This window comes from Drosophila kikkawai, chromosome 2R (genome assembly GCF_030179895.1).
Source record: "Drosophila kikkawai strain 14028-0561.14 chromosome 2R, DkikHiC1v2, whole genome shotgun sequence".
In the NCBI taxonomy this organism is placed as follows: Eukaryota; Metazoa; Arthropoda; class Insecta; order Diptera; family Drosophilidae; genus Drosophila; species Drosophila kikkawai.
The window spans coordinates 22,598,885-22,608,917 of record NC_091729.1 but is presented as its reverse complement, the minus strand read 5'-3'; positions in this window follow the sequence as shown (position 1 = coordinate 22,608,917).

Below are 10,033 nucleotides of genomic sequence, written 5' to 3'. Positions count from 1 at the left end.
GCCAGCGCTACAAAAAAGCAAAGGAAAAAATCAAGGAAAAACCGTTCCCCCACTCACTTCTCATTCCTTCTCAGACTTTGTGGCAGTTGTTTGTGTTTTGCATTTCGTTTGGGTTTCACTGCGGCTGTTGCCAGGCAAAGGTCGCCAAAGGTCGCATATTTATGACTAGAGGGCTGGGGCTTATGTTTTTTGTAAGTAGAGCAGAAACCAAAACAAGCCAAGTCCAAAGGGGGACTCGGATTTCTGCTAGAAACACTGTTCATAATCTTTGTTAGTTTTATTTTATTTCAATAAAATCTATACCAAATCTTAGCGAAATGATGACTAATTTGTGGCTGCTTTCAGGTATCCCATCTCTAAATTTGGTCTCAACTAAAGATCTTTATAAAAACAAACTCGAGGCGTTAACAACGTGAGTCACTGCCAAATGCTGGGCTGTCCAAGAAGATTGCCAAGAAGTCGTCAACGTGGAGACGGGCAGCAAAAGTATCTCGAACGGTGACAAGATACAAGTCACACCGTCGAGCCGAGTGATTCAAGTCGAAAGGTATTTTCTCTGCCGCCATTGTCTCGTTTTTGTAGTTGCTGTCGATGACGCAAATATGCGAGATGCTGCGAGAACTGCGAGATCTGAGATGCAGATGCAAATGGGAGAGATGCAGAGAGCAGATACTTTTAAGCGTTACAATTTCCGAAATACTTTTCAATAGAATGTCAACAGTTGAAATAGCTTTTCATTCCGTTTGATTTTGGTCTTGCCTACATGTATCTATACACTTTCAAGAAGTATTTTAAGTTGCTAAAATGCTAAAAAATAAGAACTTTGTTGTCATTTTGGATTTTTAAATAATTATCTTTCATATTGCAATATATAAGCTTAAGAAAAATAATAAAAATCATCATAAAGTACCCCCTAAATGAAGTGTATCTCAAAGTTCGATCCTCGAGGCCCTCACTTCCTTTCGTGTTTTTATAAAATATATCTCAATCTGTGTATCTGTGTGTATTTGCCTGCCGCCTTTTGTAATGCAATTGAACTAAATGTGGCGACTGCGTGTGACATTTTTCTCCTGCAGCCATAGAAAAACGGCAGCAGCTGTATCTGCATCTGAATCTGAATCTGACTCTGACTCGGCATCTCCGCCTGTATCTGAATCTCTGTATCCGTGTATCTGAGGCTGACTGTGATGGGCATGTATCTGTATCTATCAGAGCGTCGCCTCGTCGCCGTCGCTGCCTTGTGGCCAATGTAGCGCAACCATTGATGAAAGCTGAAAGCGAACCAAGAGTTGGTCATTGAACTGGCTACCTCCTCCTCCTGCTCCGCCTGTTCCTCCTGCTCATCCCCCTCAGAGTTCTACTCTGTGATTTTGTCGAAAGAAACCAAAGCATTTAAGTAGTTCGATGGGGACAAACTTATCTGCTCGTTAATTGTTTTGGGTCTTTTTCGATGCTGTCCCCAAGAAAAGTGAGGAGCACAGCGCGCACACGATAAAAAGAAATGGGAAACAAAATTTAAATATCTATGCAGTTGGCATAGCTGACATACCCTAGACCAGGGGCAGAGGGATATATGTATGTGTATACTTGGCAACGTTGCGTTTGAAGTGTCAATTTTGAAATGTGACTCGTTTCCAACGACTTTTTTTTTTTTCGGTGCGATCACTTTGCCGGGGCTTCTCTGCTTCCTCGCCCTTTGCCTTTCAGTTGGCAAACTAACAAAAATGTCCAACACTCGCCTGAATAGAGCATTTTCTGGGTAAATCGAGAACGAAAACGAATTCGAATTCGGGGAAAAGCGGAAGCCCCGGTGAGTTCAGAAAGCTTGCCAAGGACCTTTACCCCTGCTTTTTTTATTCCCTTTTTATTTTTATATATTTTGCCTAATTCAATGCAGCGAGGAATCGCTTTAATGCAATGTTCGGTGCGAAAAACCATTTAACATTTCAATGAACAATGAACTATGCACACCGTATGCACACCCATCTCTCCTCCTCCAAGTCCCTCCTTCGGCCTTTCTGTCTCCGTTGGCATATCAATTATTTGGCGGCCCAGTATTTTAAAATACATTTCAAAACTCTGCATACGGAATGGAAGAGTGCTCTACCTAGGTTTTGGATGAGTATTTTGGTTCTACAGGGGGTTTTGTCATGAAAAAGAAATGGAATAAATAAGTTAAGGTGGTTTTAAATGTATAAAAAATATATAAATTATATTTTTAGTAGAAAGAGACATCTTGAAAGGTTAAAATATTTGATTATAATTTGTTATATAATTATATAAATTATATTTTTAGAAGAAACAGACATTATAAAAGCTTTAATCCTTTTTATAATATTATCTCAAGTAAATAATTCATTTAGAGTTTTATTTGATTAAAAAAATATCTTAAAAATGTTTTATATACCCTTCTTAATATTCTCTGCATATTATGTATGTTCCTAAAGAGGTAAGACAGTCACTCTACTGTTTAAAACCAATGAATTCTACTCTTGTAGAGTACTTTTCAGTCTTAGAGACCTTAGAGACCAATCATTGATTCATTGGGGTATTTTGGTATCATAGCTTTTAGCTCGATTGAAAGGCAAAATAGGCCCCAGAAGTTTAAGTGTCTCTGTGTGTGTGTGTGGAGTGGAGTGGAGAAGTGGTATCCATTTCGTATGAGCAGCGTCGAGGACAGAGACCTGGAAGACCGACCTGGACTGAGACAAATTTCAATTCCACACCGCGATTGTGTTGTGCGCCTTATAAATTGCGTATGCAGGCCCATTTGGTCAGTTTTTTGAATACAAATCTACGCGTTTTACATAAAGGCAACCCAGTAGAAGAAGAAGGGGGCACCCTTCGCTGGATTTATGGTAAATGAGCTGAATGTGTAATCAATTCTAAGCCAGGTTGTTGTCCAAACTTTGGCCCTTTCAGTTGAGCGTCAGCGGGGTTTTCATTTCAGTTTTTATTGCCACCAAAAAACCATAATTAAGATTCAATTCAATGCAATTGGTCAACCGAAATTGCATTTTTGTAGGCCGGAAAATTGCGTATGCAAAGCGAAGGCCTGAACTTGTTGCTGGTTAATAAAACGAAATTGAATTGAATCGAATTGAATTGAATTGCATTCGTAGGCACCTGAGCCCCATTTCAAATTCGATTTGCTCCGGTCAAAACGATTGGGAACATGACAGATACGTGTAGCTTGAATCTTGTATCTTGGCCGAGAAGAGAGAAGAAAGTTCCAAGCTCTCAATTGTGTCCCAAGCCATGCTGTTGCTCTGCTAATTGTCTGAATTGATTAAGCCGATTGTCACAAATTGTCATATGATCCAATTGGAATATGAAATGAATAGTTAATGCCTTAATGGGATCGCCATTATATCGATGGCGCGTCGACGAGGCGACTTTCGAAAATACTATGTGGCATTTGGCTAACTCAATTATGTGTGTGGCTCCAACTCGTATTAACTTTGCTTCTCGGTGCCACTGAGGTTGGGCACTTGTGGGTTTTCACTTTCACAATATTATTATATGTAAAGATATAGTATATATACGCGCAAGTTACTCCATGCTCAGATACAGATACGCATACTCGTACTTGTACTTGTAAATGGCAGAACAACAGACAGCCGGTAATAACAACAATTGACAGTTATAGATACATGTGTATCTGCTGGATACAGAGAAAGGAAAATGTGTAAGTAGAATTTTTTGAAATAAAATTGAAGAGTTAACTAATATACTGAAGTTTAGTATCAATAAATGTTGTAGAAAAATAACTAAGTAATAAATATCACTGGTATTCCTCTAAAATTCTCAACTGGAAAGTTGGTAAGCAAATTTTTGTTGATAAAGGAAGTAATAGCTTCCTATATTCTTTCCTAGTTTTGTTGGATTTTCTGAATAAGGTATAATAATAATTCAACAATTATAAAATTTTAATTTTCTTCCCAAGAATTCATTCTTTATTTATTAAAGTGTATCCTACGAATGTATCTGCATCTGTGAGTGCGACGGCTAACAATAACTGCAGCTGTCAACCAGTTGTGCGGTTCATTGGCTTCTTGCCTGCATTCGCCACCAATAATAACAATAATAATAACAACAATAATCAACAACAACAGAATAAAAGTAACTAAATAGTTGGCTAGTAACTGGGTGCGAGCATATTGAAGTGTTTTGCCTTTTTTTTTCCGTTTCCATTGGGCCACAAGAATTATGACCATGCAAGTTATTAATCATTTACGTGTGACGTTGTAAATGTTTTTTACAAAACAAAAAAAAAAAGAAATACGAAAAACCCCAGCCCCTCCCTCAGCCTGGGGCGTGAAAGTCATAATAATTTACTCAACATAGACACATAATTTTTAGCTCTTTAACAAAGCCAAACAAAGAGACAGGGTCAGTGTTGGGTATCTGCCTGGCTCATAAAATACTTTTTGGCTTTAAACTCAGGCCCCAGCACGTGCTCTCCAGCACGCTATATCCATAAATAACTAATAAATAAACATGCTACGAATAACCGAAAAAAAATGCCTATAAATTGTACTCGACACCAATTAAAATATATACCTAAATATATATGCGGCATACCTCAGTGTAAGCTATTTAAATTGGAACCCAAAAAAGTTGCAGAGGAATTTGTCCTCTTTACGTGTAGAAAAATGGGGAATACTTATGGAAAATAATGGGGAATTAATTCCCTGAATCTGGATAATTTTTAAATAAATCTTTTTCATAAGAAAAGAAAACATTTATATGGATATTATGTAAATTTAAATGATGATAATAGATATATTTAAACGGATTTGGGAGTTTTAAAATTTAATTTTTAATTTTTATGAGTTTACTTATTAGTTTAAATTATTAATTAAATAATAACTATATTAAAATGTATATAAAATCATGTAGAAAATGTATATAACTTAGGAAATCAATTAAGAAATGAATATCTAACTCTAAACATTTATAGTCTAAGCTTAATTTCATTTAATAATTATAAAAATCTTTATTACAAGTAATAAACCTTAATAATAACACAATATTTTCCTTGATTCTGTTTACAATTCACTGAAAATAAACCCATAAAAAGCGTTTAAATTGTTATAGATCGATTTACCACCTGTTAAACCATATCACAGGTGTCTCCATGCCACTTGCATTTCGAATATGACAAATTAGCAATCAGGTGGCAGACTTTTTACCCACTAACCCCCGCCGACCCAGCGTTGCTACCGTTGCAGCTGCTTCGGGCCAAGTGTACGAGTATCTGTGACCGTATCTGGGCAGCTACGAAGCAATTAGAATAAATTAGAGAAACAGCTTTGGGATACAGGTGAAGTCCGGGGCAGGCAAAAGGTGCTGGGGGACCACAAAATGTAAATGAAAGAGATACCGAATACCGAAAAAGCCACGAGATACGGATACCAGATACATTGAGCACAAAATCTGAATTCGATTCCGTTTGAATCCAAATTGAGGTTTAATTTTCTTTGTTAGCCGATGGAAATAGAAGCACAGAGAGACAAAAACCCGTTCTGATTTTGAGATCAGCCATAGGGACCGCGACCCCCTTTTAACCCGTTGTCGTCCCAGGTCCCTCGTTCTATTAGTGGTCTTTTATAGCGGTCCGCTTTCGTTGGTCACTTTTGTTGACTTAATTTATTGACATTAGTGTTTCTCTTTCTGTTTTCATTTCGTTCTCTTATTCGGTGTCTGTGTATATATATATATTTTTTTATTTTATTCGATTATAGCTCTTGATTTGCCTTTTATGTAAAAATATTTCTGTGTTCATGCATTCTTGACAAACATCTGACCGCCGCTCTACGAAAACCAAAAAACCAGTTGGCATATATTGGCCCCTGACAGCTGTTGGGGGGCACCGAAGATACAGATACCGGTGAAGATAAGGCTAATGAGATTGCCTATGGCCGATATGTGTTTGATTTAGTCATGGACCACGGTTAAATTTAGATGCAATCGAGTGGGGATGGGGACACTGGCATACTGGAAGTCGTATAATAAATTTATTTCCCCACAGTAATTAACTTTATACGATTCATAAAATTGCACAATTCTTTGATGAAAGCTATCAAATGGCTCTCGCTCACCTCTCACCTCTCGCCTCACCTGATCGCATGTTGTACCCGACCACAAACAGTTCGTTTTTCTGTCATTTTAGTGCTTTTTTCTATAAATATGCGCAGACATAAAACTTTTGGGACTTGATAATAAATGTTTTTAGTGTTTATGAAATGAAAACAAAAATTCGGGGAGGAAGGAGATGAGTTTAAATATTAGGAGATATGATGATTTGGAGTCTCTGAATACCCTAGAAGATATTATGACATTACTTTGTATATATTTAAGTTTATTTTAATCTAATTTTAATCTATTTCTTATTCCAATTTGTTTTTTAATGTCAATATAGTTAAAGAAGGAGATTATCTCTTACTCTGTAATATTTAACACAGCATTTTGCACTTAGAAAATTGTATTGCATATTTTTAGGCACCTTTTTAAATGGTTTTCAAAACAATGTTTAATGTAAAACAGCTTTAATTATTTTCCTTTAATTTTTATAACATTTTTAACACAATTTCTTATTAACTCATATACCCAAAAATATCACAAAAATACTTTTGACAAAATTATAGCGAAAGCAAGAATGCAACAAGAGAATCACCCACCCACCACACACGCACAACGCCCACGAGACGGCTTTAATAGTTGAGGGAAATTAAAAGTGAAACAAGAAAATGTCAAATTTATTTATATTATAAACTTTTGCTCACCTCCGCCATCACCACCAACTGGAATTCTTTAGCGGCCTCAAAAGCAGGAAACGACCAATGGCCGAAAAAACCATTTGAGAAGATTTTCCTCGACCAAACAAAAAATGTTTCATCTTTTGAGTGTTGCGCTGGCTCCTCTGCGTTGTTTTTGTTGAAATTATTTTGGTTGACAATTTATTAGCATAGATTAGTTGCTGGTATTTGTTGCTTTTGAACACGAACATTTAGTTTTAGCTTGATTTTAGTTTATTTGCAAGTGATTTTGATTGTCACAGTTGGGATTTGCGCGATATCTCTCTCTCGATCTCTGTTGAGAAATGGTGTCTGGGTGACATAATTTGGCAGCAATTTGCCTAGGAATTTGTCAGGATCACTCGTGTGATTTTCCAAATTTTCTTTAGATTTTCTTTAGATTAAATTAACACTGCCATTTCTGCTCGGCTCATTTCAGCCAGGAGGATCTGCGGCGACTGACTGACATGCTGCCAACTGTCCAGGCACGAAGTCTCTTCCAAGGACTCGTTCAAGTTCCGCATGCAATATAATTTTATTCGCCAACAGGCCAAAGGCAAACACGATGACGAGTCCTTACACAAAGGGACACACAGGGGGGGGCTGAAGGTATGTAAGTGTGGCACTTTTCCCGGGGCGGTTTCAACGCCTGCGCACTTTTCCAAGTTGGGACGACCACCGGGGGGAGGGCTTTTCCAACATTTACGAGTATTTTGCATTCGTCGTCCCCGTGTGTTGTTGCAATACGGGAAAATTTCCGCATATCATGTTAATCGCCCAGTTACACGCAATTGTTTTACCTTTACCTGCGTGGTCCCCCGAAAAAAAGTATGTCGCCTTTATATTTCCTTTAGCGCTGCGTCGTTTCCTCGATTTAACAGTTGTTTTTGGCAAATACCCGGGGTCTCCATATCTCCAACTCCAACTCCCTTTGTCCTAGGATCCACAAAAAGCACAGCTCTCGGCCTGGAATTACGTTATTGCCCGTAATTAATTTTTGGGGGCTAGCTATTTGGTAGCCGCCGAAAACGCATTTGAATTTATTTCGTTTGCCGCGCGTTTTGTTTTGCATATTTTCATACTCCTCTTTGGCGAGTCCTTGGCAGGAGTTGTTGACCCTGGTAGCAGATTGTTGGCCGATTGCCTGAAAGTAGGCAATGATTTCGGTTGCCAACAGGAATTTATGCTAATAGTTCGAGAGGCAAAGGATTCGTAATTGAATGCCAATTTTCGGTTTAATATTCGTCATTAATATGCATTTGGTTTTAATTAATACGAATGGCTTTTAAAATAAATCATAACTTAAGAGTTTTTGGGTTAAATATACTTAAGAAAGGGTAAATAAATTAAAGGAGGAATAATTTAAGAGGTTTTCTTAGGTGAAATGTTGTATTTTTCATTACATAAATATAGAGATTTTTAGTTAAGTTCCCACATTCCATGAATCATATTTATATAAACAATCCACGAGACCTCATCAATTCACAGCTTAGATTACATTCCTCGACATTTTGACTGTTAAATTGTCGTAATTAGTTTAATTAAAGCCAACGGCAAACAAAGCCAAATGGGCAAGTGTAACTACACCATAAAGACCAGTGCCAAATAGCCGTAATTAACGGTGGCCAAGTAAGAGAGAGATGATGCCGAGTGGGCCCATGATTAGCATAATTTGTGTGCTGGCCACGCCCTCACGGGGCAGGCCAAAAATTGGGGTCAGTCCAAGGGGACCTTGGGGAAATTATGAAGAAAGTGTTTTAGGTTTGAGTTTTAGGGTGATTTCTCATCCACACACACTCTCGATGTTGACAGGCCAATGTCCTGTGTAAGATGACGTTTTCATTTTCAGTTTTTTGTGGGTTTCCGAGGATTTTGTTTTGTGCGGCTTCACTGGATTCCAATTATTGATGGACTGCTGAGTAGACCCTAGGATTCTTATTCCCATTCCCCCCTGCCCCTCCCCCTTTCCGCTTCCGGCTCCAACTCCCAATTGAAACATTAAACGCCGACAGCGAGTGCAGCCCGCAACTATATAGAGTTTTATTCCATGTCCCAAATTAATTAAGCAGAAGGATAAGATACCCGTCATGACAGGGCAGGATGGGGAGCAGGGTACTCCAACTGTTTGCTGACTCCCTACGCATCATTTAATTACGTTAATTGGCAGCGGGTGGTGGGTGTTGCTTGGTGTTGTTCCACTGGGAGGGGCTCTGCTCTAGGGGTTGGCGATGACGTTGTCCATTCGTCACCCACCGGTGTCCAACTTAATATGGAATTACCAGCTACCAGTTGACCCACATGTGCAGTCACGACAAGTATCTATCTAAGCATGCTTTCCTTCCTTATTTTCAAGCACAAAAATGGCTGAAATGGCAACCATTTTGTAAGTTTCCTTGCCAGCTTCCTTCTTTGATTTCAAGCTGACAACTGCGCAGCATCCGTGGTTTCCAACCCCTGGACCAGTGACACCCCCGTAAATGCCAGAAATCAGCTCAGGAGGAAGGCGGCCATTAAATGCCTCGAATTATGGCCAGAGGCAAGCGAATGGGACGGATTCCTGAACCGAGAAGCGAACAAGGCGCAGACAATAAGTTGTGGGCCCCCACAGGCAGGCAACCAGACCCACCTCCTCCTCCACCTCTACATCCCAGGCGGGGGTGATCAGAGCCACCAAAGTCGAGCTAAACATTTCTAATTTATTGATGTTTCCGTCGCCGGGAAAGTTCTTGTCCAACTGCCAAATGCCTTTTTGCTCTCTCTCACTCTCTCTTGTGTCGCCTGTTTGACGGTGGAAGCAACACAAATTTATGATGATTAAGAAAAATCACAGAATACTTAGCCGATCTATAGATAGTACGATATATGGCCCTGTCTATGGGCAACGTGTTGTGTGCGCCACAATCCGACTACGAATCTCTGTCGCCCATTTTCACTCTCATTCTCATAATTTGTTTGTTGTTTCAAAAATAGACCGTCTTCGGGCAGCTCAGACAACAAACCAACAAGAAAATACAAAATAAAAAGAAGACACTTTTTCCTGGGCTGTGTGTGTGGGCGGATGACTCTACAGGCTATACTTCTGGATCCGCCCTCGGAGGGATCCATCAATTACGGGACGAACAGCTGAAAATGTAATCGAGGCAAGCAGCAGGGTTAAGATATATCTCCATGTATCTGAATCGTTTGGTTTTATACACTGGCAGAGGGTATTTTAAATCTTTATTTAGTAATTA